At 40.1% G+C, this 19,301-nt stretch overlaps 1 long non-coding RNA gene across 1 annotated transcript; it reads right to left on the reverse strand.

The window, feature by feature from the left end:
- Positions 1 to 7,877: 7,877 nt before the first annotated feature.
- Positions 7,878 to 8,598, reverse strand: LOC116050902. The gene is made up of 3 exons (XR_004899018.1): positions 8,509 to 8,598; positions 8,173 to 8,256; positions 7,878 to 8,088 (listed from the first exon to the last, which is right to left on the reverse strand). It is a non-coding gene; the product is annotated as an uncharacterized LOC116050902 (long non-coding RNA).
- Positions 8,599 to 19,301: the final 10,703 nt, after the last annotated feature.

Here is a 19,301-nt window from a genome sequence, read left to right on the forward strand (position 1 = left end):
CCGGAAGTAAAAACCCTGTTTATTTTCTCCAAAAGGATTTAGATCATCAGCCATAACGTCTAAACCCTCCGAGGTAGACTGACCCCGAGCTACAAAAATTTCTGCTACGTCCCGTACATGGGTCATATCTTTCGAAAAAATATGAACGAGAGTCAACGGAGATAGATTCTACCCGACCTAAGAAACGGCATGTTTACTGCAAACTCTCGGTCCTCCGGTAACGTCAGCCGTTAGCAGGGTTAGCATGGCGGCGTTAGCCAGGACCCGTCGGGATCAATTTACTGGCTGTGTCTCAATTGTTTTTGCAAGTAACCAACTCGGGTACTCTCGCTATATAATTCAATGTCAGTACACAAATGTTGAAATTACATAAAATGCCCGTCCCTTGTAGCCGTGATAAATTAGCCTGAAGCTAATGCTTAGCTACCTTTTCAGGAGGAAATTAGCCAACTCTGCGTATTTTTGGACTCTAAGCTGTCTCTATCTTTCAGATACATCTCCAATATTTACACGGGGTTTGTAACATCTTTGGTCACGCAACTGTTAGAAACACTGTTTTTGTTTTTGCACAGTACCTTTTGAAAAGATGCCTGGAAGTCTGGAATGTGTCTGGGGAAACTAGTTGTTGCACTATGACCATTAATTGCACTTTATTATGTTGTTCTATGCTCTATTGCACATGTTTTGGATGTCTTGTTATGACATTTTGATATTTTTCAAATATTTTAGTAAAGAAGTTCATGTTTCAAGTACATGGAGTCTTAGAAATCCTTTTTTTTTTTTTTTTTTTACCGTGGTATCGAAATCGGCATCGAGAATCCTGTTATTTTACTGGTATTGGCACCAACTACTGAATTTTTGGTATCGTGGCACACCTAAAGCCTAAGTAAGCCGTGTACACCTCTGCTGTAATGTAAATTGTGCAGCATACAAGCAAGATGAAATCATAATAATAAACAAAGGGCTCTGTTCTGTAACATATTGCGCACAACCATGTCCTTATGGCCTTATTGCCTTACAACCTATGGCCTTATTGAACAAATGCCTAACTTCAAGTACTGCCCAGTACAAAGATTACACAAAAATAAAAATCTGCCCAAAAGGTGCACTTCCAAATCAGATTATCTTAAATAATATAAAAAAGAAAAAAAAAAAAAAAATATATATATATATATATATATATATATAAATTTGTTGACAAATAACAATGTAAATAAAGTCCACAATTTACAGACAAATAAAAAATAGTCATTATTATTACAGCACACACTGGCATGGACAGATGCTGGAACTTTATAGAACATTATAGGCCAACTGATCACTGTTCACATGTACATTTACTTCAAAGTATGAGCCAAGAACACCAGTCTGTCCACAGTGTCAGGTTTAAGTGCAGCCCGGTGACATGTTACAACATTTCCTCCAGTGCTGAATGCCCTTTCTGAAGGGCTGCTTGAGGCAGGGATGCATAGATATTTTTTAGCAAGTTTCCCCAGTCTGGGGAAATGTACCTCTTGGGATTTCCACCAATCAAGTGGATTAACACCACAGTCCACCTCAGGTATCAGTAAGTAGCTCTTGAGCTCCTTTTCAATGGCAGTGGCCAGTGACTCCTCTCTTCCGACTTTGTGTTTTTTGAAGTAACTCCCAAAGACTTTTTGGTCTTTTTTACTGCCTCTCTGGCAGTTGTGGGGCCTGGGGTAGGGCTGTCTTCCACTATCATAGCCATGAGTTCAGTAGTAATTGTTGACGCAGTGGCTTTAATGTTGTTAACAACAAAAAGGAAATTACAATATCACAATCTGGACACTGGACACAATCAATGTAAAGTATGTACAGTGCAGTAGGGGTGGGAAAAATAATCGATTCTTAGATGCATTCTTACGCGATTTTCTCTAGAATGATTCGATTATCGATTCTGATAAGTTAATAATCTATTTTTTCTTTTTTCTTTTTTTTTAAAGATTTTTATGATTTTTTTGGGGGGGCTTTTTTCCCTTTATTTCAGAGTGAGAGACAGTGGATAAACAGGAAAGGTGGGCAAGAGATGGGGGATGACACGCAGCAAAGGGCCGCAGGTCGGATTCGAACCTGGACCGCTGCAAAGGCCTCAGCCTACGTGGGGTGCACGTTCTTACTGGGTGAGCTAGAGGTCGTCCCGTTAATAATCGATTTTTGTGTTGATTTTTATTTAAAAGTACAAATCAGAAAACAGAGGATGGGATAATGGACAACAACTTAGAGTTTAGGCAGAAAAAAACACACAAAAATGGCCAAAAGGAGAAAGAAAATTAAATTTTGTTTATATACACATGACCTAAGAAGACATACATAAAATAATTAGGCAAAACACATATTAGCTGTTCATCTACTTTATCACATTACATCTGACCACCTCATGTTTCATGCTCTAAGAAGCCAATTCTCCACCTTTAAACATGACTGAGCCTCTGACATGGAAGACTACTGGGAGAGAAGGTGACTTTCACAAACATGTTTAAGGCTTAAGTATGGAATGACTACAGAACCTCAGCCTCAGTAGACAAAACATTTCATTAAAACTTGTGTGTGACAAATATTGTATATGTCAAAATCTAAGCTTTGTCTAGCTGCTTTGTCTAGGAAGTGATTAGCAAACTCAGATTTATATGTATATTTTTAAATCACGCATGGAAATGTACATAAAAAAATTGTTGCATCGATAATCGGTTTAGAATCGAATCGTTGGCCTCTGAATCGGAATCGAATCGTGAGGTGCCAAGAGATTCCCACCCCTACAGTGCAGTGCGTGGTTTTATACATAATCATGCTGCAACATAGTCTGAAGTGTACAAAGAAAAACTGGTTCAGTACTCTTCTAGAAGTCTAGAACATGCTCATATAACACAAACTCAAACCATTTTCTCATATTCCTCCTGATCTAACTCCAAGCTCCGTCTGTCAGCTCTGTGAGCTTCTCTCTGCTTTCACCAACAAGCTCCCCCATTGCTATGGTTACCTTATGCGCATGCGCGATAGCTGTTGAACTTTTGAACTCCAGCCGGCCACTCCGCAGGCTGAGCTGTGATGTGGTGTCAGGTTACAGCTTGTTGCTACAGTCATTACTATGGAAATAACCACGTTAAATCGTTTTTTTGGGGAAAAAATACGTTTTGGAATATTGGATTGTATGAGTTCGGCAATCGACTAGTGTGGACTTCACCAGAAACCAGGAAATAAACAGAGGTATGGATTAACACAACTTTTATGCATTTCTGTCACAGCTACTGCAGTCAAATTCGCTGTGTTCCCTCGGTAGGAATAACTGCACATGGGTAGGCACTTGTAATGACATCTCAAACATGTTTACAGGCTAAAAACAAGTTTAAATTTGCCCTGTTTAAGCCTGTTGCATGCTAACTCTAGCAGGAGGATAACATGGTGTAGGCAGCACCGATTGTTTTTGTTTTTCTTGCTACTGACAGCACTCCAAATTTACAAACAACAGAGCTACATGTTGAAATCGACCGGAATTCTCCTTTAAGTTCAGCTAGCCCAAAGCAAGGGAAGTGAAGGCATTAACTATCTGGAAGGATTTCTTTGACTGCACTACAAAGGGAATTGGAAGGAGACTGAGGCACCATGAAAAGTGGATGTCCTTACGGATGGTTCTCACGTAAATTTATTTTGGAGTTCCTGTTCCTGGAGCAACAGCATAGTATGATCTGAGCCGTCATCTAAGGGCGTTTTCACACATACCTCATTTGGTCCGGACTTTCAGACTTTTTTGTTTGATCCGAACCAAAATTAGAGGTGTGAAACCTCCCCTGGACCACGGTCCGGATCAAAAGACCAAATTTTGGTACGATAAAAAGAGGTGGTCTCGGTCCGGACCAAACTGAACCATGATCCGGTTCGTTTACAGTGTAAAAGCATTTTTTGGATGGTTCGGGCTTTCGGACCAAATACAAGAAACTCTGGCAAGCTCTCCTTGTGTTACGAGACCGGGGAAGCTCCTTTAAGGAATAGCTCGGTGCTTAGTGTGTAGGCTACATGAGAGAGCGACGGTGAATGCGCTCAGAGCAGACAGCTGTCGGCTATCAGAGCTGAGAATACATAAGCAGTTTATTTGTTAAGTGGTAGTAAATGTACAGTGTAGGTTTCCCTTTGTCTCTGAATAAATACTCCAGGAAGAAAGTTTCCGTGTCTCGCTTCTCAACATCACAACAAAACAAAAAGAGCCACGGCAGCACGGGTAGAGCAGGAGTCAGTTGAAAAACTCCGACACAGAGAGAGGATATGAGAGGACGGGGAAGCCCATCAACAAACCAATCAATTATCAGTATCTGGAGATGCAGCTCACGTATGTGATGACGGCAGGGCGTAGTTTTGTCACGTTTAGATCTTTAGTGTGCTTGCATAACTGCAGTGTGAAACAAAAACTTACCGGATCAAATGTTACAATGTAACAAAAACATGAACCTTGGTCCGGACCTTGGTTCAGACTGTGTGAAAACGCCCTAAGACCGCCTAGGTGTCTATTTTGTTTTCACCATGCCCTAAGATGACTCTGATGACCTTTATGGGAACACCAGTGGAGTCGGAAGGTTCTTCCAGGTAAAGGTTTTCGGTGGCTGAGCTAACCAGGCAGGTACCTTCCATCACACTCGTAGTGTTGACTTTTGTAGAATCTGTAGGTGTTTACCTTTACATACTGTACGTTGCATGCCTTTTTCAGGGTACATTGTGCTGCTTGATGTGATCATCCACATCGGCTACAGTGCTTGCTTAACTTTAACTTTAATTCAGTCTATAACTTAAGTCTCATCAAAGCATTTAAAGGTGGCGCATTGGCTGAGGAAATGATCCTCTGAATCACAGCAACTTGGTGTCGTACCAGTTGGTTGCTGGTCCCAAGCTTGCAAAATTGCAGGGGTTTGATACCTGGGGTAGGCATGGGTGGCTGGCTGATTCTGCAGGAGAGACTTTTGGTCATAATGACTAAAGGTCAGGGGTGTGAATTGAGGGGGAGTCCACAGATAGCTGTTGTCAGTGGGGGTTGGCTTACTGAAACTGCCAGTATTTGCTCCTTTTAAAAGCTGTAATTTACACATATATATATATATATATATATATATATACACATCATCTTATCCATCATGTTAAGCATCACAGTCTCTTAAGAGTAAACATTCTGGGCTTGAGGAGTCAAGGTGTATGTCGTTGGTAACCCTGACAGGCATCCCTATACAACGCTTTCATGCTGTAGAGTCTGGCTCCTTCCTGTCTCTAGCCTGACTGCATAGTGATCAACGGTAGGGACACTGCCTGGCTGAACCAAGGGGGTAAGCTTCTCCTTGGACCGCGAACCTCCTATGGCGCCATTTTAATGCTACAAAGCGATCACCCCCCGTTAGCATTCCATTGACTGCCATTCATTTTGGCGCCACTTTGACAGCGAATAACTTTACATCTGAAACGTTTAAAGACTCTATTTGTCCATTGTTTATTTCTAAAGAAACACGACAATGTATAAAAGGCTCCATTACCTTGTACCTCACGTTATGGCTCCGTAGCAGACGTTTTTATAAAAATAGGCTAACAATTGTGTCATAACCACGCGACTTACTGTCGCATAGTAGAGGAATTACCGTATAGTACAGGAGAAGCGTGCAGGCAGTTTCGTCTCACATTAGCTGTTTAAGTGTAATTACTAATGTTAACTATCATTTTAGTGATCAATAATTAGCCTGTGCCTATGTTATCTCCTTACATATATCTACGCTCTCCGTCTCTGCAAGATTGGGAATGATTGAGATTTCTCTTGGCACAGCTACCAGAAGACTTAGAACTTTCAGACACGTTGCTCACGGCACATTTACGTCGTCTCTCTCAGTTGGAGGCTGCGCAGTAACGCTCAGCGCTCACCGGAAAAGTGCTTCTAACGGCCTTCACTGGTCTCCGTCCAGAGCAACGGGATCTGTTGGTCCATTCTTATATACAGTCTACGGGCTGAACATGCTGTGTTGAAGAAAGAGGTAATACCTGTGGGGGAGAGCTTAGCTCTGCAAGCTTAGATAAGCTATAGTCTCTCCCCGGCCAACTTTGCATTGTAAAAAGGTTGCAGGGGGAAGTCCACACTGTGTGGCAAATGAGCATCTGACGATGTTTTCCAAGGTCTGTTGTAAGGTGAAGGATTAAGGGGTTTGGTAATTAATTTGGGATTTTGTAACTGCCGCGTTGGACGTGTTGATTCTGGTAAGGCCCCACTGTATGTGAAACTAGGCTGCATACTGAGATCCAAAACTTTACTTCCGGCTCGAAGGACCAATTATTGAATAGGTATTCACTTAGGACTGTATAGGTGATGGTTACATATAGGTATGTACTGCTTGGGGAAAGAAATAACACTGATTGCTCCATTAAGTTACAATAAAAACAGACATCCATGTCATTTACATAGGAGAACGTCAACATTGTCCAAATACAACAGTCTTACTAGAAATATAAAGGTACAGCTAAACTAGTATTAGCATTAGGAAGCCACATGGTGATTAGATTAGCTCTGCATCAACAAAAGTCTCACCAAAACACAGTGAAAGACTCAAATGATGTCCAGATCAGACAAAAATGACAGGTTATAGTCACAGTTCATCAGAGACACACACAACTTGAACCATTTGAATGCAGTAAAGTCCACTTCGCACTCTGTTATTCTGACAAGTCTTTTGTTATGCCTCTTAATGTGGCTATATGTAACTTTCAGTTTGTGTTGATTCTGGCGGCCGCTTTGGACACAAGTGGAAGTGTTTTTACCACATCTGCTGTTGTAAAGGTCTTTTCTTTATGGTGCTTTATTGCCTATTGTATTACTGAGTTAGCGTTACCGGGAGGTCATATAGTCGCCATGAATGTTTTGCTCAGACAGAAAATCATTAATTTACAATAAGAGAATACATTACAGATGCATCTTTGCATTTCAAGTGTTGCTTACAGTAACTTAGCCTACTTACCTGAGGGCCTATTCGGGGTGGGTTTGGAATCATATACAATCCTGTAATTGTCTACGTCTGTTGAAAGCCCCACCAAAGTTGACTCGCGTTTTCGCCTGTCGTCACTTTCCCTTTTAGTTTTTAGTTGTTCTTCATTTAATTTCCTCCTTTTCTGTGATGGTCCTGCCTCAGTATCAGCCATAACTACAGCAGATAACTTCTAAAATAACATTAAAATACAACAACGCCTAGACTATAAAATTAAATCTTCTGCTACCTTTCACCTGGCTGGATACGCTAACACAGGCTTTTCTGGTGTTACAAAAAAATCTGTGACCCTTCAGAATGTTTTACTGTTGCGCCGTCTGCCATAAATCATTCTGTGACCATGCGGGAAAAATCGAACCCGAGCAACAGCACTAATAAAAGCTACCTAAAAATAGTAGTGTAGCATGTATGTAACCTAAGTAACTGACTGAACAGCCTGTATTTCTTTATAACAATCACAATCCAGTCGATAAGATACAGTTCCACAACATGTCTCTGTATGTGTTTCCTGCAGATATTGAGCAGCTATTGGTGGTTAAAGAAGAGGATCCCCCTCAGCAGCGGGAGTGTAGCGCCAGTGTGGACCAGCAGGCACTAGAGCCCCTCCCACACATTAAAGAGGAACAGGAGGAACTGTGGATCAGTCAGGATGGAGAGCAGCTTCAAGGGCTGGAGGAGGCTGATATCACCAAGTTCCCATTCACTCCTGTCCCTGTGAAGAGTGAAGATGATGAAGAGGAAGAGGAAGCTCAGTCCTCACAGTTTCATCAAAGACAAAGTCAACACATGGAAACAGAAGCTGATGGAGAGGACTGTGGAGGACCAGAACCAGCCAGGAACTCACATCCACTTTTACAACCAGAGACTGAAGACCAGACTGGAGACTCTTCTGAACCTGAGACTGATGACAGTGCTGATTGGAAGGAGACCAGAGAACCTCAGTCAGCTTTAAACTCTCTGAAACATGATTTAACATGTAAGAAACGATTCAGCTGCTCTGCGTGTGGGAAAACATTTGGCTTTAAGTCACATCTGAACATACACATGAGAACTCACACAGGAGAGAAGCCTTTTAGATGCTCAGTCTGTCAGAAATCTTTTTCACGAGGTGGACATTTACAAAAACACATGAGAATCCACACAAGAGAAAAACCTTTCAGCTGCTCTGAGTGTGATAAAGCTTTCACCGAAAGTGGAAACCTGAAGAGTCACATGAGAACTCACACAGGAGAAAAACCTTTCAGCTGCTCAGTCTGTAAGAAATCTTTTATACAGAGTGGAGATTTACAGAAACACATGAGAATCCACACAAAAGAAAAACCTTTCAGCTGCTCTGAGTGTGGTAGAGCTTTCACTGAAAGTGGACATCTGAAGCATCACATGATGACTCACACAGGAGAAAAACCTTTCAGCTGCTCAGTTTGTAAGAAATCTTTTACACGGAGAGGAAATTTACAGTCACACATGAGAACTCACACTGGAGAAAAACCTTTCAGCTGCTCAGTCTGTAAGAAATCTTTTACACGGATAGGAAGTTTACGGTCACACATGGTAGTCCACACTGGAGAGAAAAGATTAGAGGGGATTAGAGCTGTTCTTCTCAAAGCCCAGGAACATTAAATGTCCAAAATCAGGGTGCAAAGATTGTCAAAAGGTAGGTAGGGAGAGTTAGAAATTAATATAGTATATTATTGTCCACCATGACAATGTCTGTTTAACTTCAGACAGTGAGCTGGATTACCTTTACTCTTTTGCCCAAGTAAAGTATATTTGTAATTTATTTTTACCATATGACCTGCCAGGTATCATCCAGTAGGAACTATTTTAATTCAATAGCTGTTAATTAATTTGATCTGCTGTACTTTGGATCAATAGACTGAAATTAAAAATTATGTCTAATGGATGTTTTTTAGGTTTAAGTGATGCTTTTGACTTAAGCTGCAGATCATCTTGCCTTTGCTGTCTCACAGAACGGTCTAATAAACAACAACTTTATATGAATGACATCTTTTATTTAACTACTTCAGTCACAGTAGTATATTGAGCACTGACCAAGCCTGGTGTAAACATTCATATGAAAAGTCAGAAACAAATTGCACAAACTAAAGTGCAGATTGCAGAAATATAAAAACAAATATGTGGCTTTACCACACTTAGTAGTATTTAGATCATTTAATTATTATTTACTGTAATAAACATATGTAAACATGTGGATTGCACTTTTTAAACACTGTCTTTGAACTTTACTAGACAGTTAAATTAGTAAAAAATATAGTATATACAGTGTATACAATGGTGTATTTTTTTTTACAGCTCACACAGAGGAGCTGCCTCCAGCCCCTCCCTCCCCTCATGAAGTTGCGTGCCGTGTGCATGACATCATCAACGTTGCACTTGCTCAGAGACAGAGAGGCTATCGTTACGTTAGCAGTAGCATGCTGCTGTTGGTCTTGTTGTGGGATTAACTGTACTAATAAAACCGTTGAAACAACGCAGCTAAAGCTGCTGTGAAAGCTCCCCGTACATCATTTATCAGAGTCTGGTTGTTACCCCTCTCCGTGGCAGTCTCCTCCGCTCCATATCTTTATAACGGAGCTAGCTAACTGGAGCTAACAGTTAATCAGAGCTAACCGAGCCTTCAGTTCTCCGTGCTTGTATCCATTAACTTCATGTATGGACTCGAGCCCGAATAAAACCCTTAATTTTATTAAAATGGCTGTAAAAGTTTTAAACTACAACTCAGAGTTGTTTGAATGACAGAAATCTGCTCAAGGTACGGCGTAGCGTTAGCGTGCTAAGTTGATGCTTTCTCTGCGGAGTGCCGACTGATTTGCTCTTGCGAGTAACGTGACCAAATCGCAGCCTTTTAACATATCGCGATATTATTGCAAATGCAATTAATCGTTCAGCCCTACTGTTGTGTACTTTTCAAAGAATGAGTGCTTAAGGTCCTTGTTTCACAGAATTACTATTAAATTTACAGATTGGATGTAATAAGTATTTATAAAATTAAATGTCCAAATTCAGCGTGCAAAGCTTGTCCTTTTGATGACTCAAATGTATATTATACAAAAATGTGTTTATGGTTAAATCGCTTACAAGAACACAACATTGTTTACAAGAGCACAGATTCTACATAGATCTAGCCTCTTAATTTTGCTCTCAAAGTTCACCAGATTGATGCATTAAACTTTAAAATGTACAAACCTTTCTTCCGGAGGAGCATACCTCCAGAACCCCCTTGTAAAGCTTAGATCGGGCCCAGAAAAATCAAGCCCGACCCTACCCGAGCCTGTGCACGTTGTGTCCGAGCCCGGCCCAACACATTAACTGTAATTATGAGCCCGAGCCCGATTTAAACCAGACAATGTTTTACATTGTTTTACATTACTACAGAAATCCTTTTAGAATTATCTTAATAAATACCGGTAATGCAACAAGGACGAAGCATGTAAACTGCGCTGTTTGTTTATTTAGAATGGAATGGCTCGCAAATGGATCTGAATGAAGAAACGTAAAAAAAAAAACTCCACCCTAGCTGCTCCCTCAGCCGAATAGTGAGGGTAACAGATCAAGGCAGCAACATAATCAAAGCCCTGGAACCATACAGTGAGGGAAAAAAGTATTTGATCCCCTGCTGATTTTGTACGTTTGCCCACTGACAAAGAAATGATCAGTGTATAATTTTAAACTAAATTTTTTTATTTGAACAGTGAGAGACAGAATAACAACAAAAGAATCCAGACAAACGCATGTCAAACACGTTATGAATTGATTTGCATTTTAATGAGAGAAATAAGTATTTGACCCCTCTCAATCAGAAAGATTTCTGGCTCCCAATTGTCTTTTCTACAGGTAACAAACTGAAATTAGGAGCACACCAGTAAAGGGAGTGCTCCTAATCTCAGTTTGTTACCTGTATAATAAAAGACACCTGTCCACAGAAGCCATCAATCAATCAGGTTCCAAACTCTCCACCATGGCCAAGACCAAAGAGCTGTCCAAGGATGTCAGGGAAAAGATTGTAGACCTACACAAGGCTGGAATGGGCTACAAGACCATCGCCAAGCAGCTTGGTGAGAAGGTGACAACAGTTGGTGCAATTATTCACAGATGGAAGAAACAAAAGAACTGTCATTCTCCCTCGGTCTGGGGCTCCATGCAAGATCTCACCTCGTGGAGTTGCAATGATCATGAGAACGGTGAGGAATCAGCCCAGAACTTCATGGGAGGATCTTGTCAATGATCTCAAGGCAGCTGGGACCATAGTCACCAAGAAAGCCATTGGTAACACACTACGCCGTGAAGGGCTGAAATCCTGCAGCGCCCGCAAGGTCCCCTGCTCAGAAAGCACATGTACAAGCCCGTCTGAGGTTGCCAATGAACATCTGAATGATTCAGAGGAAAACTGGGTGAAAGTGTTGTGGTCAGATGAGACCAAAATCAAGCTCTTTGGCATCAACTCAACTCGCCGTGTTTGGAGGAGAAGGAATGCTGCCTATGACCCCAAGAACACCATCCCCATCGTCAAACATGGAGGTGGAAACATTGGGCCTCATTCACCAACCGTTCTTATGAAGAAATGTGTTCTTAAACCCCACTTACGCACTTTTTACGAAGATTTTGACATTCACTAATGTTTTCTTATCTAACAAATTCTTAGCTAAGAACAAAATCTACGAACACTCAAGAGCACTCTTACGCACATTTGAGTGATGACAATTTGCACCAAATAATTGGTTACTTCATTTTATTTAATTATACAGTTGTTTACAATGATAGTATTGTACTGTAATGTATTTCTGATCATTTGTTGAAAAAAAAAATCATAGTATGCAAAGAAACACTAACACTGCAATTTACATCAGCAATTAAACTGATTAAATTCTGCGTTACTTGGTGATTGATCGCGCTATTTATAGTTTGCAGCAATTATCTACTTTCTACACCACTACATTTCTACAATGTTCCATTACATTTTCTGATCAGTTTTCCTCCTGTCAAAACGTCTTCCTGACCGTCACACGTTTGTCTCACCAGTGAAGTTTGGTTGCCATAGATATATATTGGGCACTGCCGATCCTTCATCGGCTTCCAAGCCGGCTCCGGTGCTCCAGAGCCCGGACACAGCGAAAATGAAAATGTTTGTTTTTTATTATTCCCGTTTTTAAATCATAGTTGCCTCTCCACAGCATCGTTTACTCCTCCGCCAGGCAGCGTAAGACGCGTTCATATCTTATTTATTTGGCTGGACCTCTTCACATCTCCCCATTTCCGCTGCTTCACACACTATTTGCTAACGCTCCCATGGTTAAAGAAAATAAAACCGTCTTAAAATGCATCCATGAATAAAACCAACCGCATTCCGATTCTAACAACATATTTCCGTTTTATGCTGGTTAGGATAGGAACTTCTTTTAAAAGCCAGCATGCCTTGTTTGTGGTAGTGGACATCTTCTACTTTTACTAAAGTAAATATGTCTGGTTATTTGTACTTTTACTTAAGTACTGAGATTCAGTACTTCCTCCACCACTGCAATGTACAAGTCATCTGCGACTCCGACAATTATCTCTTGACTGCAGTCTCCCACTTCCCAGGAGGTGCACAGGAAATGTCATGTCCTTATATGGGAATTTGCGGGACGTTTTCTTATGCTAATTAGGAACAACTGGCACGTGCTTTCAATTACGAAGACGTGGGATTCATCAATCCTAAGAACACAGGTGCGAACAATTCTGCTGTTTAAGAACACGTCATGAATCAGACGTAGACTTTTCTTAGGGACTTTCTTAAGAACATATTTAAGAGAAAACTTAGGAAGATATTGGTGAATGAGGCCCATTATGTTTTGGGGGTGTTTTTCTGCTAAGGGGACAGGAAAACTTCACCGCATCAAAGGGACGATGGACGGGGCCATGTACCGTCAAATCTCGGGTGAGAACCTCCTTCCCTCAGCCAGGGCATTGAAAATGGTTCGTGGATGGGTATTCCAACATGACAATGAGCCAAAACACACAGCCAAGGCAACAAAGGAGAGGCTCAAGAAGCACATTAAGGTCCTGGAGTGGCCTAGCCAGTCTCCAGACCTTAATCCCATAGAAAATCTGTGGAGGGAGCTGAAGGTTCGAGATGCCAAACGTCAGCCTTGAAACCTTAATGACTTGGAGAACATCTGCAAACAGGAGTGGGACAAAATCCCTCCTGAGATCGATCACCTAATTCATACTGTCCTTCGCCACAGTCTGCATGCTGACGCACTGGCCGACAACAGTGCTGCAGAGGGGGAGACGCGATGTAGCACAGTTTACCTTACACTCAAGTCAGTGCAGGACATACACCCAGAGCTACGGGCGAAGCTGGAGAGGTATAGCTTTCTCCCCACCGAATAAGGCTAATAAAGTAATGATTAAAAAAACACAAATGCTTGTTTAAGGGCCCAGCCCGATCATAGCGGCCCGGCCCGGCCCGTGGGTCGGTTCGGGCTCGGGCTCGGGCAGAGAATCTAAACTCTACACCCTTGATGGTCAGGGGTCCGCCGTATCCTTCTCACCTTTTATACACATGACCTGTATGCATGCCTAAGTGGCTCAGCGGACCGCTAACGTTAGAGCCAGCCCTCTGTTCAGCTCACTCTCTGTAACCGATGCAGCATAAAAGCACGGCAGAACCAGCCAGCCAGCCGGTGTTAGTTGGCCAACGTAGCTTGCTAACTCCGCCTTCTTCTTCTTCTTCTTCTTGTGTTTTTGAATGGCGGTTGGCAACCAGCTTTTTGGAGCATTACCGCCACCATCTGGACTGGAGTGTGGATCAAGAGGTCAACCTACACTTTCTTAAATCCTTTCTAATAACCCAGTTATCTTTGTGGTGTCTTAAATAGTAATGCTGTGATGCTGTATGAAGAGGAATCCGCCGACACTGATCTTGATTATAAAAAGGTTTATTACAAGCAAAGATTCAGCATCAATTTAACAAACTCCTGCAGAAAGCTTGGAGAACGACCAATCCAAATTCTTCAAATTCTGTCGCTCTGAAGTTCTGCTGTTAACACAGGGTATATATTCTATGCATTGTATGACCTAAAGTGGGAGGGTGTATGTGTGAGTATATGAACTGGCCAATCGAAGCCTGTTATCTGGCACAACTCCAAAAAAGGTCTCTTCTGTCTTGGGGGGACCCCTACTCATGTTAACAATTTCCAGATGTTCTCAGTAAGTGTAGAGTAAAGTTCATAGGACTCCCTTATAACAAACCTTTAAGCAAAGTTTATAGAAAGTTATAGAATGGTCATATACTACATATTTCCCCCCTTCAAGACTTAATAAAGTCTCGAAAACAAGAAGAGTAGGAATAACATTTCTCATTATAACATGTTCCTTATAATATAACTTTCGGAGTGTAAACAAATTTATAGAATGTAACAAAAATGAAATCGTTGGAGTGTGAGAGCGAAAAACCCATCTGGCAGCTGTCTTTTCAAGTAACCACCAATCAATCAAGATAGGAAAATTCTCTCACGGTCCCTCTGCCTAGGCGACCACCTTAGTACTCCAGATCAATTAGAAAATAAATCTTTATCAATATATGTAGAATTATGGTTTAAGCAAATACATGTGAAAACCTCAGAAAATGAAATAAAATCAAAACAATGTCCAAATTCAGGCAGGTCGACCCTTCGGATCTGAAAAAAGGACTTCTATTTCCTAGACCCCATTTCCCTAAGCGTCAAAAAAAAAAGAAAAACATCTGAGATCACCATATATTCACTTCATGACAAAAAACATCATTCTTCAAACAATCAATGCAAGAATATTATACAAAGTATGTTTTACTCTGCAAACATGTATATATATATCAGACAAACACAGGAATGTAGTCCACTACATTGCAGCTTCTCAGTAATGTTGATGCGGTGAAATCTGAACAGATCCACACCATCCTGGTTCAGAAGTCTCCTAGTTCCTTCATATTGTCCATATTTGTATCTGAATCTCCCTCTGCACATTACCCCATATACTCTGGAAGAAAAGAAAACACTGACCAGTATCGTTTGCAAAACAACACATGAAAATTAAAAACATCAAATAAGAATAAAAATAATAATATCAAAAATAATATATGATAATATGAATCACATTCCATTTCCATTTCCCCCCTTTGATTAATAACAAAATCCAAAGAAATGTGAAAAAAACATACAGTAAAAAACTAAAAAATTAAACCAAACCCTCATTTTAAACAAAATGTCTAATTCCCTCTTTGCCGACCATTGATAGTCAGCAACAAAAGTCATCATTTCTAAAAAAATAACTCTTATCCTGATGCATCAATCACACCTTCAACAAATTAAATCAAACAAATCATAAACATCCCTTTTTAACATGTCTTGGTGTAGTCAATTGGGGATTAGAGAAAAGACCAAATTTATTTTAAGAGCCAATCATTTTGTAGCATGTAATTACTCGCTTTTTACAAAGTACCACACAAAGTCTCTCTTCACTGTTTGGTTACCAGATAGTGGGTGTAATAAATCTCCTCATGTCCAACTCTGTCAACCTCATCTATGTGACATTCCTGTTTAAATTAGACAAAGGCTGAAAAGTAACATGACACAGCAATATACTAGCATAAAGGAATGCAGCCACTTTGCCACATTGTAAAATTATAACCATGCATGCGTTAGTCAATACTGAATTCTCAATTGTCCAATGCAAGCATTCATCAAAATTTAGACTGATACTTTAACATCTCAACACATCAGTGTAGCCATCTTAAACTATGAGAATTATCCTAAACTCTTCACATTTAACATCTTTACATTTTCATCCTGAACACAAGACAAACCATGTCTAGTTGCTAATGTAATATGCAGAACAATCGTTCCTCTCCATTAATTGTAATCACTTATCAAAATTCAATAAACTACAGAGCTTCACTCTGGAGTTTTTGTAAGTTATTATTATGTATTTTTTACCCTTTAACATTTACAAGCTTAAGTAACACCACTGCAACTTATGCAGAATAGTGAAATTCAAATCAGATTTCTAAACCTCTGTATCAATAACAAAAGATGCTGATCCATCATTGGGCTATAATAACTGATTTCCATTCGCAAATCTTAGAGAGAAATCATGAACAAATGACTGGTACACTATAAACAACAAATAAACCAATGCAAACAACTTTTAATTTGAGTAGACTATATCTGTGATTGGGAGTTGTCTTATCCTTTCTCACATTACCACTGCTAATGTTTTTATGCATTCTCTATGCATCCCTATTTTACTTATAGTTACACAATTGTTCTAAGCTTACTTTTAACCAAATTCTGAGAACAGCACTCTCAATCTGCTGTTTGTAACAACTTTACATCAATCCAATTCAAACTCATACATGAGATTACTTCCCAATAAATTATCTTGGCAACACTCAAATAATAGAAACATCTTCAAAAGTTGTAAACTAAATGTCATTAGAGCACAAAAATAAAACAGTGAAATGTTCTTTTAACATTTCCTGACACAGCAACCAAAGTAGCATATTTGTCACTAGTCTTATTAGAAGCTGTCACAGGAAAATCATTACAAATTTAACATAATATATTTCACCAGATACTGACAAAATGTAAGGTTTTTATACCAATTTGCTTAATTTAGATGTCTTAACCCTCCATATAGGTGTATTCACATAGGAGTAACTCTATTTTAAAAGTAAAAATAATTACTTCTTTAGAGTATTTGTATTTTCAAATTGTGTGTTTGTTGGTGCATTACCTCCTTTTTATGTATTGGTGCGTTGATGCGTCGATGCGTCGATGCGTCAGTGTGTCGATGCGTCAGTGTGTCGATGCGTCAGAGCAAATCCAATCTCTCTCACTCCTCCCTCTTTCTCTGGTCAGTCTGCTGATGTCAACGCTCATCTGTGCAGATCTGTACCAACTTGTGACTGTCCTTGTCCTCAATTGTTGGATCTCTTTCTGGTCCTGATGACACCAGCTGACACCCCCCTTTCAGATCTTCTGGGCATCTCTAGAATCTTGGTTCCAGACTCCTATAAGGGTTCACCGGTCCTCCTCTGTAATTTCCTCTGGAGTTTCTTCCTGGTCTATTACAATCACGGGCAAAGTGTCCATCCTGTCCACAATTGAAACACGCTTGTGGTGGTTGCATAGAGTATGAATCAAATCTTCTTCCTCTTCCTCTGCCTAAGCTTCCTCGTCCTCTTCCTCTCCAGTTCTGTATCTGTCCAAAAACTGGCTGTGGATATAAAACAAATGGAACCACTAATGGTGGTTGGAGCAATTGCGGTTGGACATTGCTCGGCTGAAGTTGTGGCGGTGAATGTTGATTTGGTGGGCATTGATTCTGCACAACCAAAACCTGCTTCTTGTCCTTCTTATTCTCCACCAGCTGCATTTGATTGAGTTTTCTAAGAGTTTCTCGGTCCTGTTCTTTCACTTTTTGGGACCCTTTTTTCAGCAATTTGTCTGTTTATCTTCAGCTTCTCCAAGTGCTCTTCCAATTGCTCCATGTCTCTTTCAATCTCTTCTATGCTAATCGCTGCAGGATGAAATCCTGTAGCTCCTCTGCTCTCCAAATCTTCATCGCTGTCTCCATCTTCACTTTCATCACACTCTTCTGAATCACTCTGTTCATCATCATCATCATCCTCCTTTGTCTTCCTAAACCTCAGTCCACCCTTAGTTTCCAGATGTTTCATTTTCTTCTTACTTTTGGAGCTTGGATTCATCTTTATGGTTATTTCAGCTTCTCAATTATTAGTTCATCTGTGAATGTTTCACCAAAGTACTTTGTAGGCATATGTGACGTTACTTCTTTAATGTCAGTCTTTGGTCATGCCCTGACAGCCATCTGGGTGTCCAATTCAGTCACTTAACCATGGACAGTTGTAAATCTGTCGCCCCTCCTTCTCTGCTGCTCCAGCTCCAGATGCAGCTTCTGGTGCAAGTGGGTGGGGGATGGGACCAAGGTTGACTAGCAAATCAGCTTGTAGAGGAGTAAGACAGGTCTGCTCTGACATCCATCGAGGCACACTGAATAAACACAAAACACAACACCTCCGAGAAGCATTACTTGTACTTTTAATCATACTCATTTTAGTTTTCTTGCTTCTAACCTATGACCTCATTGATTCAAAATGTTGCTACAAAAATATTACCTAAGTAAGAAAAGTATCATAAAATATGTACTTAAATTATCAAAAGTAACAACACAGAAAATATGTTTGTTCTACACAAATCCTAATTCATTTTTTATGATATGTCAGATTACAATAATATCCAAAAGCAATTTGTCTCAAAGATTACCATTAGTCATTCCTGAAAATGACATAATTTATCTCTTTTCCCTAAGTTTTTGGTGCTTGTGGTATAGCAGTTTTTACTATTTTCATCAAAACATTTACCCTCCTGTAGATTGTAACCCCAATGCTACAGTTGTCTCTGTAACAACAATATTAGTATGAACTCCAGTATCCTAATTCAAAAGTACATTTATCTCTTTCTTTGTCTTTCTGTCACTTTCTCAACACTCTCTTTCTGTCTTTAACCACCTTAGTACCTTATTGTACCCTTAACTTTCTCTTAAAGTCATGCCTTTTTCCATTATCCCATAAACTTTCTTTTCCCTTTCTACAGCATACACTTCTTCTCTCAGCTTTCCTGACCATCTTTTGTAACAATAGTTACCCATTATTAACTCAGTCTGTTGTTTCATTAGGATTGAATTGACTCACTGTTTCTTCACAGGAATCAGATTCATTCATTCTGTTTTCCACCTTCACAAATGTCACTCATTTCCTTGGTGCAATGACATAACCACACGTAACAGTAGGGAACTTTAGCAAAATCAAAAACAAAAATCAAATTTTGAATTGTTTTATTCAAAGTAAAATCATTTTAGATGTCCCGCCACTCAAAACAAGTGGTCCAACATTTTAAAATGGCAGAGGTGACAATCCTGAAGCCCATCAATCAGTCCTCTCATCTCTTACTTTCAATAGAGGTATAGAGGCTGGAATTTTCTTAATCCAGGGTGATCAATCACTGATATGAGTTCCAGCAAATCACCTATGCCAGCTATTAATCTCTCTTTCTTCCTTTTTCTTACAGGCCTGAGCCTTATTATCCTACTTTTTTCCTCAAATCTTTCTCCCAATCTTTCTTTTCATGCTACAGAAGCAAGCATAGTTAAGGCTTCCTAATTAGAAGGACATTTCAAATTCTAATGCCATTTCTCAAGGTGTTTATGACATTTTCTCTCTCT

Source organism: Sander lucioperca, chromosome 12, assembly GCF_008315115.2.
Source record: "Sander lucioperca isolate FBNREF2018 chromosome 12, SLUC_FBN_1.2, whole genome shotgun sequence".
In the NCBI taxonomy this organism is placed as follows: Eukaryota; Metazoa; Chordata; class Actinopteri; order Perciformes; family Percidae; genus Sander; species Sander lucioperca.